The following is a 16,262-nucleotide window of genomic DNA, read 5'->3' on the forward strand; positions in this document are numbered from 1 at the left end:
AAACTGACGCAGTCAGATTTGTTCGATGTAGAAGTGAAAAGGAAGAACTCGAAAAGTAAATTGTCTTCACAGAACAAAAACTCTGCATGTGTGTATTATAGTTCATCAATATGCAAGGTATAATCAATTAGTTTAGTTTATTGTCACGTGTACCGAGGTACAGTGAAAATCTCTTTTGTTGCCTGCTAACTGGTCAGTGGAAAGATGATTACATGATTACCATCATAATCAGTCATGATTACAATCGAGCCGTTCACAATCAGCTTGGTAGTAGCACCTTCAAATGTACCTCAAAATATTATATACAAGTGGAAATATATCCTTGCTTGTCTGTACAAAACAGACATTTTTGTCAGATTTCTAGGCATGTATTTTTCCAAAATGAGTTCAAAAGCAGGTAGCTAATCCAACAATCTTGCTTAATCAACAGAATTTAATTTGCTAATGAACCTCCACCATGTTTTAAATTTGTAAATTGGTTAATGCCATACAATACACCTTGCAAATTATCAAGAGGGAAAAGCAGAGAGTAAGGTTTATATCACGATCAAGATTAATTGTTAGACTGAGGATAGGCCAGATTAACACAGCAAAATGGAAGCTTTTCAGTTGATAGCCGCCGACACAGTGTGCTGCAGGCACTGTTGGCAATTCATTACATTCAACTCAGACGAAACACCTGCGAGAACAGCTATGGGAATACATGGCCAATTTCAGCACATTCATCCATTTCGTATTGCAGAGGAACTTGAATCTGTCTATCACATTATTTTCTTTTAATTTCACATTTCAGTAACATGTTTTGATGGTGGAAAATACAAGACATTTGTGAGAGTTTCCCTTCATTGCTCATTTCTTATTTATTGTTTATCAACCGGGCAAAACATTAATGCATTTGCAACAGTTATGCGGCAACTGATAGCCCTCCAGGGATGGATGATTGATCATATATTAGTAAGCAGCACTCTGATAACAAATTTGTGTAATCAAAATATGGTATAAACCACAAAGGGACACAACTTTAAGAACCTGTAAAACAGACCACAAGTGCTTCATTAAGCAGAGCGATCATCAGCTCATGAAATTTATAATCAAACATAATGATGATAAGTGAGCTGTAAAATGCTTAGATTTACAATGGTAAACTGGATTCGAGGCAAATTGAAGCTTGATTGTAGTGTTGTGGTAATAAAGAGCTTATCTGGATGTAAGAATAAAATGAGAAGCAGGAATCAACCATTCAGCCCTCCAGCCTGTTTGGCTATTCAATAAAATCATTGCACATCCCATCCCTCCATGTTCTTGACCAAACCTCACATCTTCTAATCCGCTTGGTGCATAAAGCCTGCGGACTTTAACATCGCGGAGCTCGCGTCCTCTGGTTAGAGACCGACTTCGGGAACTTCAAGCCGCCGGTGCTTCAACCGCCCTGACGTGGGAGCTTTGATCACCCCGACGTGAGGGCTTCGACTGCCAGCTGCGGGAGCTTCGGTCGCCCCAGCTGCGGATGGTTCGACTGCCCTGACCGAGGGAGAAAAAAAGAGGAAGTAGTTTGGACTTTATTGCCTTCCATCACAGTGAGGAACGTGGGGAATCCACTGTGGTGGATGTTTATGTTAACTTTTACGTAGTTGTGTGTCTTGTTGCTTTTTTTTAGCATGGCTGTATGGTAATTTGAATTTCACTGTACCTTAATCGGTACATGTGACAATAAACTGGCCTTGAAACGTTGAAACCTTGAAGCTACATCATTCTCAACCTGTGAATAAATATCCATAGGCCCATGAACTGGACAAACCCCAGTGTTGCATATCCCTCTGTGTAAATATGTTCAGGGTGGTACCAACTTTCAATATTTTACTGTTGTCATTGAAAAATTCGGCATGACGATCTAAGGAAATGTAAAGGTTTCTGTTGTAATATTCGCCAGAATATTTAAAGGTGTTAACTTTATAAGTCAGCATATTGGTGGGAAGTTTTCATTCCAAGGAATGTATCACCAGCCTAATCACATTTTCTCCATTCAACTGTCCTTCCAATTGGGGTATGGCGAGAAGGCAGGGACGGGGTACTGATTGAGAATGATCAGCCATGATCACATTGAATGGTGGTGCTGGCTCGAAGGGCCGAATGGCCTACTCCTGCACCTATTGTCTATTGTCTATTGTCTATTGTCAGCTGATATTTGTTCTGTTCCCTTCTTCTTCATGGCTTCACCTAGTTTTCCTTGAAGTGCATACAACTCTGTTGTCCCCTGTGGTACTAAGTATAGCATCTGCACCATTTTTTTGGCGATGAGATTTTGCCTGAATTTCTGATTTGATACCTTGGTGACTGTCCAATTTTGATATCCGAAGGATTGCTCAGCCTATAAATTTCAAGAGAAATCAGTCCCAGTCTGCATCTTTTCCAGAATGACACACCCTCACAATTTTGGTAACAGTATTTTTGACCTTCCCTGCACTCTTTCCTTTACTTTCCTATTGCAATTATTGTATAGGGTACTCGAAATGTGGTCTGAGTGAGGTTTGGTATATGTGCAACATGATTTTGGATCTACTTTTAACCAGAGAGAGCCACCTAGAATCTGGATCAATTTAAACCATTTTTATCTGCTAATTGTACATAAAGCCCTTGAGCACATGTTGCACAGTGCTAGAGACAAACATGGGCCGATTAGCCTGCATCTGTTCTGACTAAATGAATGAATAAAAATATATATTCCACCCACTCAAGATGTTCAATCAGTGTAAATTAAATGTTTAAATAGGATTGTATCCAGTAATGTGGATAAAACCCATTACTCTTTAAGCTCTGGTACTTGAATACACTGACAATCTTCCTTCTCCTGTCTATTGAGTTTTCAAAAGAAATTAGATTATTTAATCTCAATCCATTTGCCAGAATGGATGAGCAAAGAATGTTAATGGTCCACACATAATTTATTGGCTTTAAATTATCAGTTCTAAAATGAATATCTGCCTGAGTGGTTGGCCTTAAAATAAGAAAGCTACAGAAGTGCAGTGAAAGGGATTATGCATGGACTGGGTCAAGATACAGTATATTACTGGGATGAAATAGAGGGAGCTTTGTCATACACATATTTGGTCTGGGAGCAACAGATTCTGACACTGAGATGCAAGAAGCTGCAAATGCTAGAATTCTGAACAAAACACAAAGTGCTGGAGGAACAGAGCAGATCATGCAGCACATGTGGAGGGAATGCATAGACAACATTTCAGGTTGGGAAAACATTGTCTGTCCGTTCACAAAATGTTCCCTGTCCATTCCCTCCACAGATGCTGCCTGACCCGCCGAAAAACTGAAATTGTGCAAGAAACGGCAACAGGTTTCAAGTTTGATCTGATATCCTGATTCAAATACACTTTTAACTTCCATATTGTACATTGTACACTTCTACTGAAGGGATTTTTGTAGAATAGAACATGATTTAACAAGCCAACAATATCAGAGCAGTAAACTCCTGGAAATGCCTTACACAGGAGAATAACTTGTAAAACCACATTTTTGACAGCAGCTGAGTTGCTAGAGTCACATACAGCAACTCCGGACCCATCTTTTGTTTCTTGACATGTTCTGTTACCATCATCTTTTGCCCTACACCATTCCATTTGCTGTTTAATCTCTCCCACTTTCCACCCTGTCACAACCCTTTCCAGCTGCTCCAACATTCCCTCCTGTGAATTTCACAATCTGAGCACTGACTGAAAAATGAATGCATCTCCAATCTCTGTCAGTCCAAGGGAAAGGTCGATGACCTTAAATATTAACTCTCTTTCTCTTTCTCTACAGGCAACCTTCTGAGTATTCCCAATGTACACCATTTTTTCTTTATCATTTCTTCTTTCCTCGGGATATAAGTGCAACGGGTGAGCAACTTGAGAGGTGGTGCTGAACCACATTTTTGTGCCAATGCAGTCCTTCTGGTGTAAATGCTCCCACGGCACCGTTGGAGAGGAAGTCTCAGGATCCAGACCCACCACTGATGAGGGAACAGTGATATACATTTCAAAATCAGAATAGACTTGGAGGAGTATCTGTAAATGGCGGTGTTTCTTTTAAATAGTAGCATGTTCTATTTGTACTTTTTGTTAGTGGAGGTCAAAGATTAAGGAGATGCCTTTGCTTTGGATCAGTCTAAGTGATTAATTTGGTAGATCAAATCCGCTATAGACACTGTGCACCAATGGTGGAGGAGATCAACATTTTGAATGGTGGATGAGGTGCAATCAACCATTACTCTAAGACAGCAATGCTTATGTACAAATATACTTCTTCTCGGATAGCTTCTCATGCTATCACTTAATTTACTTCTACTCCAGTTTAGCAGTTTCTGAGATGGCTATTGAGGTTGAAGTGAGAACTGCAGACTATTCCACAAATTGGGCAGGAGATAGGCATCACACTTCCTTGGTCATCTGTTGCAAATCTTGCTTTGTTCTGGCCATTACTCATCTCCAGTTCCCTCCCCTCTACTTTCATTCTGAAAAAGAGTCCCGACCCGAAACATCAACCATCATTTTTCTCCAGAAATGCTGCCTGAGCCACTGACTTACTCGAGTACTTAGTGTCTATCTTCAGGAGATGGTAACCTGTTCAGGGAATGGGTAGTTTGTGATGTAGTGTTATCCTTCTGTGACTCACATAGTGCCTCTGCATACATGGACTCAAAGTTCTCAATACAATCCCAAATGCTCCGCCTCCACTTTCAATAATCTCAGGAGTTAGTGAGATAATGCATTTTCTCAAGGAGGCTTTAATCTGTTCCTCTGACCCTCTGGTAATGAATTCCCATGACTCTCAGAATAGAGTTTCTATTATCAGGTTCTATTATCAGTCTCCCCAGTGAATAACTATTGTTGATATGTTCCAGATTGCATCACCATAATTTAAGTCCCATTCTAATTGAGCACAAAAATGTAAACTGCCAATCTCAGTGTAGTACTGAAAGAGCATTGTGTTATCCATGCTGTTACCTCTGTTAACTAAGGTGAGGTAACTAAGGCCCTGCCTGATCTCCCAGGCTGGCACAAGGGAATCCCCTGAATAATTTTGTGCATGAACAAAGTTGTCTTACCCGATGCCTGGCAAATATTTATCATTAGGCCCACTAAAACACATGGTGATCTGGCTATCCTTTTTGTTGGATATTGTAGTATGTTTTGAAGCTCATTTGGTGCCTTTTGCAATGTAAGGGTGAAAAAGGCTTTTCAGCTAAAATGGTTTGCTAATACCACCACATGTCAAGTAAACTGATACGAAAGAAAGAAACTGCAATATACAGAGCTTGCAGTGGTGGCAGAACAGCGGGGCTGGAGAGCAAAGATCTGCCCGGTAGAAGTTGGATGTCGGGGCTTCGTGGCAACATCAACTGTAAGACTGATGAAGGACCTGGGGATCAGCGGACAAGCCCTAAGCCAGGCCATCAAGGAAACATTAGGGGTGGCAGAGCGGAGTAGCCAGTGGCTCTGGCTGAAGATGAAAGACCCCATCTGGTCTCCCAAATAAGCCGGCTAGGCAGATGCAGAGGGGGGTGGTTCTAGGACGCCAGAACGCACCGCTGAGCCTACTGGAGACGTCGTGGGCCCAGTCAGCGAAGCGTTGATGAAAGTAGGAGCCCACTTAATAACCCCAAAGATGTGTCTGCCCAGCCTTTTTCAACATCGGAGCGGCGTTGGTGAGTGCTTCAGCCTTCCATCGCCACAGGGAGCAAGTTAACGGTTGGCACTTTGGATTTTAACATCACTTCCTGTGTATTGGAAAACATTCCCTTAGAAAAACAATTAAGTGCTAGACAAAATATTTGGGCTGGCTGAGAAAATAAACAGTAAATCATGAGGCCTCTGATCCACAGCTGCAAGGACACTAAGCACGAGGATAGGATAAACATTTTTTTCCTCAGAGACTTTCAAGACTGGCTCGGTGTGTGAGATAACAAATAATCCTTGTATTCAGCACTAAGAAGAACAGTTAGTTCCAAAGACACAGTGAACTGTTGTTTGTAGAATAGGGTGGAATCATGGGCTCATTGATTATAAAGGTGTGTGCTGTGAGACCTCACTAGACTTCACCTTGGGCCACGATTACTGAACAGTGCCAGGACCCATAGAGTTATAGTTATAGACTAGAGCATTGTTATAGACTAGAGCAGAAACTCCACCTCACTTCCTGAAGTCCATGACTAGATCCTTCATTTTGCTGACATTGAGGTAGAAGTTGTTTTCTTGACACCATGTTGCTAAGGTCTCTATCTCATTTCTGTATTCTCTCTCGTCATTGTTTGAGATCTGGCCCATAATGTTTATGCCATCTGTAAAATCGTAAATGGAGTCAAAGTTGAGATTGGCTGCACGGTCGTGAATGCTTAGGGAATATAGTAAGTACTGAGAGCACATCCTTTGCAGCTGATTCTTAGAAGCACTCTAACTTGGTTTGACTTCTCTTTCTCTGATCTTTTTTACACAACTATAAGGATGGCAATTAGAGTCATAGAATCATAGAGTGATACAGTGTGGAAACAGGCCCTTTGGCACAACTTCCCCAGACCGGCCAACATGTCCCAGCTACCCTAATCCCACCTGCCAGCATTTGGTCCATATCCCTCCAAACCTGTCCTATCCATGTACCTGTCTATTTCTCCTTCTTAAGCCCTTTGCTCCTTTGACAAATGTCCTCCACCTCACTCGGTTGTTGGCGGTTCTTTCGAGATCTCCCCAGTTGAGCCCACTCCCAGACATTTCTGCCTGGACACTCTTCTCCAGCAGTTTCTGGGGTGACCTCTTTTCCTTTTTCCTTGGGAGTTCTATTTCAGGGCTTGCCAGGTGATGTTTGTGGCAGGTTTTCTGAGGGTGTGTTCAGTCCAACTACATTTTCTCTTTCGAATTTATAAGTCAATGGGATCCTGGCTTGTCCTTTCCCGCAGGAAAGTTGCTTACTTTGTCTCACCATCAGATGTTTAGTATTTTCCTGAAGCATGTGTTAATGAATGCTTGCAGCCTGTTTGTTGTGTGTTTTGTTGTTTTCCATGTCTCTGATCCATACAGCATCACCTGCTTCACATTTGAGTTAAAGATGCATATTTTGGTGTTGATTGAGATATGCTTTAAGCTCCAGATCTTCCTGAGCATGTTAAACACCACCCTACAACCTAGCGGTATGAATCTTGATTTCTCTAACGTCAAGTAACTCTTACATCCCCTCTCTCTCCATCCCACCCCCCACCCTAGTCATTGTACTAGTTTCACTGTCATCCTGTTGAGTTTCATTGCCTGCATAACTCATTATCACCTAGCCCACAGCAAACAACCATTATGGGCTCTACCTTACCTTGATCATCGTTACTTTTTTACGTTTTTGCATATCTTTCATTCATTTGTACCATATATCTCTATATCAACATGTTTCCCTTTCCCCTGATACTCAGTCTGAAGAAGGGTCTCAACCTGAAACATCAGCTATTCCTTTTCTCCAGAGATGTTGTCTGACCTGCTGAGTTGCTAAAGCTTTTTGTGTCTATCTTCATTTTTTATAGATGTTATATAGAAAGCATCTTATCCAGATGCATCACAGCGAGGCATGATGATTGCTTTGCCCAAGACAACAAGAATTACAGATTATCATGCAACCCTATCTACACATCATACTGCCTCAGGAAAGCAGTCAACATAATCAAACACTATTCCCATTCAGGTCATTCTCTCCTCGTCCCTCTTCTGTTGGACAGAAGATTTAAAAAAAGCTTGTACGTATATACTACCAGATGTTATCAGGCTTTTGAATGGACCTCATAAGCGAAGGATGAAATCTCAATATTCCAATCTATCTCTTTGCAGCCCTTAAAACCTTTTAATATATTTGTATTTTTTTCTGTAGCTGTCACACTATGATCTGTGCTCTGTTTATTTTGGCTTTTTGCACAATCTGATGTCCAGATGTGTATGTCATATTTTGCATGAGAGCATAAAAAACAAAAATATTCACTGCACCTTGGTACACGTGACAATAATAAACCAATACCAGTTTCAATGATATAAATACCTAAAGCAATGGAATTTACTGTTCTGAGCATCACTGCTGTGGACTGCTTGGGGAATCAGATCATTGTCCCGGTGTGTCCTCATGCCACCTGCTAATATAACATCATATTTGTAATAATTTATCTTTCACCATGCTTCAGGCAAGCTTGTCAAACTTCCTGTGGTATAATACCTGTCACAAGTCAATAATCAGGAAAGCAGTTAGGGAATAATGAGAAGCAGCAAGATAATTAATGAAAAACACCAGTGCTGAATGACTTGAGACATGCAACTGAAGAAAGAAGGTGATGTAAGGACCAAGCCGTGCAATATATTATTTTGATAATTGTCCTTTATTATCTTAGTGGGTAAACAGCTTTCCCAGAAAGAAAGAAAACTGTCAGCTCTTGTCACACCTTCCAGTTGTCCTGAAAATGTGTTGCGACCAATTAATTACTCTAGAAGTTAAGTTTGAAGATGTGTCTGCCAAGCTACATCAAGGAAAATGCCACAAAAAGAAAAAAGAAGCATTTATCTGCCTTAGCCAATTGAGAGAGAAATTTGATCTTTATTTCTTCTTTCAAAATACAGTTCCTCTCATAATTAAATTAGACACTGTACAACACTGTAATGCTTCTTGGTCCATTGTTTTGCAAGCATAAAATGGGCTCCGGTGCAGAATGAATATGTATGGCCAGTTACATTTCAACCCACTTTCCTCTTCAGATGTATTCTGTGCTTTAGGCCTTTGTAACCAATAACTGGTGATTGCCATCATATTATATGAGAAATGGGAACATCATTTGGTCATACATCTCCTTCAGCCTATTTCACCATTCAATAAGATCGAGCTGATCTTAGACAAACTACAGCTCTATGATCCCCATATCCTTCGATTCCCCTGCAGTCCAACAATATATCTGCTTCAACCTTGAATATGCCTCGACTTCCTCATGAACAGATCGCAGCCTGTTTGAATTGGTAGAAATACTTCTTCCTCAATAACAATCAGTAATGGAGCACCTCAAAGCTGTGTGCTCAATCCCCTGCTCTACTCAGTCTATACTCATGACTGTAGCCAGACACAGTGCAAACTCCATCATCAAGTTCGCCGATGACACTGCCGTTGTTGAACGAATTACAGATGGTGATGAGTCAGAGTATAGAAGCGAGATCGATCGATTGACCAAATGGTGCCAGCACAACAACCTGGCTCTCAATATCAGTAAGACTAATGAACTGATTGTCGAGTTTGGAAGAGGAAGGATGAGGACCCACAACCCTGTTTATAACAACGGGACAATGGTGGAGAGAGTCAAAAACTTCAAATTCCTGGGCATGTATATTTCCGAAGATCTTTACCGGACTCAGCACACCGATGCAATTATAAAGAAAGTGCATCAATGCCTCTAATTCCTGAGAAGAATGCGGAGATTGGTCTGTCAGAGAGAATTATTTTGAACCTCTACAGGTGTTCAATAGAGAGCAGATTGACTGGTTGGATCACAGCATGGTTTGGCAACTTGAATGCCCTGCAGCGAAGAAGACTGCAAAAAGTTATGAATACTGCCCAGTCCATCACCGGCTCTGACCTCCCCACCATCAAAGGGATTTACCGGAATCACTGTCTCAAAAAGGCAGCCAGCATAATCAGAGACGCACACCACCCTGGCCAACCACTTATTTTACCCTGCCATCAGGAAGAAGATACAGGAGCCTGAAAACTGTAACATCCAGGTTCAGGAACAGCTTCTTCCCTACAACCATTCGGCTATTAAACACAACCTCAAATAAGCTCTGAACTACATAGACTATTATTGTTATTATTGCACTATTATTGTTTGTTTTTGCATGTGTGTGTGTACAAATACATATATATTATATATTATATATATATATATATGTATGTATTTGTGAGTTTGTGTATTTATATACAAGCTGAACATTTTTCTCTCTCTCATTTATTATATTGTTTTTAATGTGCTATGTTTACATATTCTGTTGTGCTGCTGCAAGTAAGAATTTCATTGTTCTATCCGGGACATATGACAATAAAACACTCTTAGCACTCTCTTGACTTGACTCTTCAATGACTCGCTGGGGCGAAGAATTCCAGACATTCATGTCCTTTTTAGAGAAGAAATTCCTCTTCATTGCCATTTTAAATCAAAGTCCTCTTATTTTCAAACTATGTATCTTCGGTCTAGATTCTCCCATGATGGAAAATATTTTTCTCTGATTTTACCTTGTTGAGCACACCTCCATGCACATGATAAGAAGACAGAGAAGTAGGATTAGGTCCTTTGGCCCCTTGTGTACACTCTGCAATTCACTTCCAATCTTTCATCATAATGCCACTTTTCTGAACTAACTCAAATCTCTTTATCCAGAGAATCCAGTACAAAATCCTCCTCATGACATACAAAGCCCTCCATAACCTGGCCCCATCCTACCTGACTGACCTCCTCCACAGACACACTCCCACCCGTACCCTCCGCTCTGCTGCTGCTAACCTCCTGTCCCCCCCCCATCCGGACCAAACTCAGATCCTGGGGGGACAGGGATTTCTCCATCGCTGCTCCCACCCTCTGGAACTCACTACCCCAAACCGTCAGAGACTCCTCCTCACTCACCACATTCAAAACATCACTGAAGTCTCATCTGTTCAGCACTGCCTTCAATCACTGACCGTTACCTCTCCTTCTTTTTCCTTTTCTCTTCGTTAACTTATTTATCTACTTATTTTCTTTTATGTCTTAGTAAACCTTGTAAAGCGTCTTTGAGTGTTAGAAAAGCGCTATATAAATGTAATGTATTATTATTATTATTATTATTATTCCTTTAATATCCAAAAAAGCTTTAATTTCCTGTCCTAAAGTCAATAACCCCTTGTTTGGAGACACCCCAACTCTGAATGAACATTTCATTATTTTGAGACTGTGACTCCAGGTTCGAGAGACCATAGAGAGATGAAACTTTTCCCCACATCATTCTTGTAAAAGAATGACAAAAGATTCAGTCAGATCATCTCTTATTTTCCTAATCTCTGGAGGGTTTGGGCCTGGTTTGTACAATCTCCTCTCCAGTGGTCTGCTCGATCTCTGATCTCCGCTCAACCTCTGTCTTGGAAATCTATCTGGTGAACTATCATCACAGTTCCTATTACTTTGTGTTCTTCCTGAGGTTGGGACCAGACCAGGTAAATAATTTATGTTAATCGCATATATTGATCTGTTAGTACAACTGTTAGAATGTGGATGTCCATACTTAAGATTCAGTAAGTCCATTGAGATGGATCAGAGTAGACAGCTTTAATGAACCTACAGACACTGACATAATTTCTCTGTGAACATTAGTGACCTGGTTCTGAGCGAGGAGCCACATTGTACTTAATATGATCCCTAGCAGCAATGTAAAAAAAACTGGTAAATCCAGCCATTGTGCCTCTTGTAGCATCTGGAAATTAGAGAGTGGAGTGATTTTGTACTGCATGAACTGACATTGACACACCATTTGATCTTCATCCTTCACAAAACAGTTAACGGTCAAAATATAATTTATAAAGATTTAGAAAAATTGCTCCTTATGTATAGGGTGAACGCTTTGGATACAAACCCAAAATTAGCCTTCAGTCTGAAATTGTAACACCTTGTCGAAGTGCCTTATTGTTACCTTCCACTTAAAAAATGCTGAAAGCAAAAATTATTTAAAAGCTGCTCAAATCTAGATGCAGGAAACATGTTCCGAGTGTTGGGGGAGTCCAGAACCAGGGACCACATTTTAAGAATAAGGGGTAGGCCATTTAGAACTAAGATGAGGAAAAACGTTTTCACACAGAGAGTTGGGAATTTGTGGAATTCACTGCCTCAGAAGGCAGTGGTGGCCGGTTCACTGAATGCATTCAAAAGAGAGTTAAATAGAGCTCTTAGGGCTGTGGCATCAAGGGATATGGGGAGAAGGCTGGAACAGGGTACTGATTTTTTTTTTTTTAAAATTTTAATGTTTATTTTTTTAATTTTTAATTTAATTGATTACATTGCATATAACAACAACAGTAAACCCCATCCCTCCCCTTCCCTACATAATCATGAAAACAAACAAACAAAAACAAACAAATAAATAAATAAAAATAATTTTTTTTAAAACATAACTACAATGTGACAAAAAAGACAAAAGCACAAAAACATGAGGCAAGGTAATTTTCACAAGTCAAATATTTCAATATTTTCACTGCTGGATTCAAAGAAGGTACAAAAGCATGTGGCATTGAGGGGATAGTTTTACTTGTCCTTAATATGCTGCAGCACTGGGTTCCATATGTTGAAGAACTTTTGAGGGTTGCCAGACAATTCATATCTCAACCTCTCTACGTGTAATATGCCCATTAATTCTCTTAACCAAGTCTCAAACTGAGGAGCAGAGTCTGATTTCCATAGTTTCAAAATACATCTGTTGGCAATTACCATACCATAAACCAAGATTGTGCGAGCATTATGGTCTAGCTTCTCAAGTGTTGTGGAATACCCGAATAGAGCAGTTTCAGGGTCCGGAGTTAAAGTGACGTTTAAAACAGTAGAGTACCATTGAAATAAAAGACACCAAAAGTTGTGAAGTTTTGGACAAGTCCAAAAGTGGTGAGCGAGTGTACCCTCAGCGGTCTTGCATCTATTACAGAAAGGTGAGAGATCAGGAAAGATTTTATGCAGCTTAACCTTAGAGTAGTGTAATCTGTGTATAACCGTGAATTGAATCAGTTGTAGCCTAGAATTAATAGAACAGGATGTTATACTTTTCAGTACTACCTTCCAGACATCGTCATCAATTTCAATGTTAAGGTCTTCTTCCCAGGTTTGTTTTATTTTTAAAGTAGATTTATCTAGTTTGTTTAAAAAGATACCTACAAACGATGAGATTAGGTTCTTTGCTTCCGGGGGACCCAGCAAAATTTTGGACAACGAGTCGTCTTCGGGCAGGGACTCAAAAAGCGAATTGTTTTGTCGAACATAATTTCTCAGCTGTAAGTACCTGAAGAATTGAGTTTTGGGCAATGAGAACTTGGATTGTAGCTGATCAAATGATGCAAAGTGTCTATTTATGTAAAGATCTTTTATTGTAACTATCCCTTTACAGCTCCATTCTCTGAATGCTGTGTCTGTAAATGATGGGGGGAAAGCGTGGTTATGCCAGATTGGGGCGTGCATTGACGTATTCAGAAGCTCACAAGCTTTCCTAATTTGGTGCCATATTCTCTGAGCATTGGACAGAGTGAAGTGATCCTCTCTAAGAGAGGTGAGAGATCTGGGTAATGAAAAAAGGAGAGCAGGGAGAGAAGTTTTTGGGGTTAAGCTTTTCTCAATCGCCAGCCAAGGGGGCAGGTCATATCCAACTCCCTGTTCATATGCATACTGCCAGTATACCATGACTCTAACATTGGCCGCCCAATAGTAATATAAAAAGCACGGTAACCCCAGTCCCCCATGTTCCCTCGTTTTTTGAAGATAAGCTTTTGAGATCCTGTGTGCTTTATATCCCCAAATAAATGGCATAATGATAGAATCGATTAACTTAAAGTAGGATTTGGGGATAAAAATAGGGACATTCTGAAATAAATACAGAAATCTCGGCAGGGAGACCGTCTTTACTGCGTTCACGCGGCCAATCAAGAAAATAGGCAACGTTCTCCATTTCTCTATGTTTTCCTTTAGCTTGTTCAACCTTTCGGTAAAGTTAATTTTAAAAAGGGTCTTGGGGTTTTTAGATATTTTAATGCCCAGATATTTTATACTGTCCGGATTTGTTTTAAACTGCATGTTGGCTAAGAATACAGGGTCTAATTCTGCTGTTATCGATATAAGTTCACTCTTCTGCCAGTTTATAGTGTAACCTGAGACCTCGCCAAAGGAATTAATAAGCTGGAATAGGTAAGGGACAGAATGTTCAGGGTCAGATACAAAGATGGCAATATCATCCGCATAAAGCGAAATCTTATGTTCCATCCCACCCAGTATTATCGGTTTTATAAGCGCATGCCCTCTTATGCCGATTGCCAGCGGCTCAATGGCTAACGCAAAGAGGAGCGGCGAGAGGGGGCAGCCCTGTCGCGTGCCCCTCTGAAGGGCAAAAGGGGGTGACCTATCCTGGTTTGTGAGTATGGAAGCGGTGGGATGAGCATATATAAGACGTATCCAGGAAATAAAAGAGGCACCAAGACCAAACTCTTCCAGCACTCTGAGTAAATATCCCCACTCAACCTGATCGAAAGCTTTTTCTGCGTCTAAACACAGAATGGCTTGTTTGGAAGAACTGTCGAATTTGTGATACATAATATTCATTACTCTTCTAACATTAAAGAAAGAGAACCTATTGGGGATGAACCCGGTCTGATCCGTATGGATAATGGATTCTATACACTTATTTAGTCTAGTCGCCATTATTTTAGTAAAAATTTTGAAATCCAAATTAAGCATAGAAATTGGTCGGTATGAGGAGGGATTGGTTTCATCCCTGTCTTGTTTCAATAAGAGAGAAATATTAGCATTGTACAATGATGGTGGGAGCTTTTTCAACTCGATTGAGAAAGGATCGGAGTTACCTGGTCAGCAAACTTCTAATAAAATTCGACTCCAAAACCATCTGGCCCAGGGCTCTTGCCGTTTTGCAACGACCTAATTGCATCCATGATTTCTACAGAGGAGGGTTCTGAGTTTAAGGCCTCACAAGAGGCACTATCTAATTTTGGTATGTCCAACTTTTTTAACCATGCATTGATATCACCGTTAGCTTTGGATTTATACAGCTCTTGATAATACTCCTTAAAGCGTTCATTTATTAATTTTGGATCGGTTAAAACAACACCCTTGCCTGATTTTATTATATGTATGGCCCTACTTGCTTGTTGCCCTCTAAGCTGACGGGCTAACAATGTATGCGGTTTGTCCCCTAATTCAAAATATCGCTGTTTCAGTCGCAGTAGCTGGTCACTGACTTGATTTGTTAGAATCGTGTTATATGAGCATATTTTGCAGCATTTGGGGGTTGTTTGTGCTCCTATACAACGTCTCCATTGGAGAAAGCTCCGAATCAATTTCTTGTAGATGTCTCTCTCTGGATTTCTTTAAAGATGCTTCATACAAAATAATATGACCCCTCATAACTGCCTTGAAAGCTTCCCACAAGGTGGAGTCCGAGACATCAGAAGTGTCATTGGTCTCCAAATATTCTGTAATTTTTTCAGACATGTATTTACAGAAAGTTCCATCATTAAGCAAGGAAAGGCGTAGTCGCCATTTAGCACATCGTTTAGACAGCTTAAAGTCAAAGATAATTGAGGTTGGAGCGTGATCTGAGATCAAAATGTTATGATATTTGGTATTTATTACATTAGGTATGAGTTTCGAGTCTAATAAAAAATAATCGATACGAGAGTATGAATTGTGCATTTTAGAAAAAAAAGAGTATTCTCCGTCTGTGGGATGCTGTATCCTCCAAATGTCAACTAAATTGGTGGAGGAGATGAGATTTTTCAAAACCGTGGATGCATTCGAAGGGCTACACATTTTATTTGATGACCTATCCAGGTGCCAGTCGAGGATTGTGTTATGGTCCCCTGCAACAATCACATTCGTATTAGAAAGGTCAGGTAGCTTATCAAAGATTTTGCGGAAGAAAGCTGCATCATCAATATTCGGACCATAAATGTTAAGCAGTGTTACATGAACAGAGTAAAGGTACCCAGTTACTATGAGAAATCGACCATTCGGGTCACTTACTGTAGAAATATGTCTGAAATCTATGTTTTTCATAACCATAATTGCCACCCCACGGGCTTTGCTAGAAAATGTGGATTGAAATATCTGATCTGCCCATCTACAGCGCAACTGTCTCTGCCCCAATGTTCTAATGTGAGTTTCTTGGAGGAACACAAGGTCGACAGATAAAGACCTAAGATGTGAAAACACCTTAGCTCGTTTAATTGGGTGGCCCATGCCGCGGACATTCCAGCTCACCATGGTAACCCTCCCACGCACATCATCATCCCCAGGTACCATCAGAAGATGTAAATTGTATTACATACGCAGCGACATAATAATTTGCCTCAAACAAAAAAACAGGAAGACCACCAACACAAAAGCACATACAAAACTCGGACTTTCCCTCCCCCCATCCCCACTCTCCCAAACAAAGTGAGAGAAAATATCCTAACATACTGTAAACGGGGGTTACTTC

Source organism: Rhinoraja longicauda, chromosome 7, assembly GCF_053455715.1.
Source record: "Rhinoraja longicauda isolate Sanriku21f chromosome 7, sRhiLon1.1, whole genome shotgun sequence".
Classification (NCBI taxonomy): domain Eukaryota; kingdom Metazoa; phylum Chordata; class Chondrichthyes; order Rajiformes; family Arhynchobatidae; genus Rhinoraja; species Rhinoraja longicauda.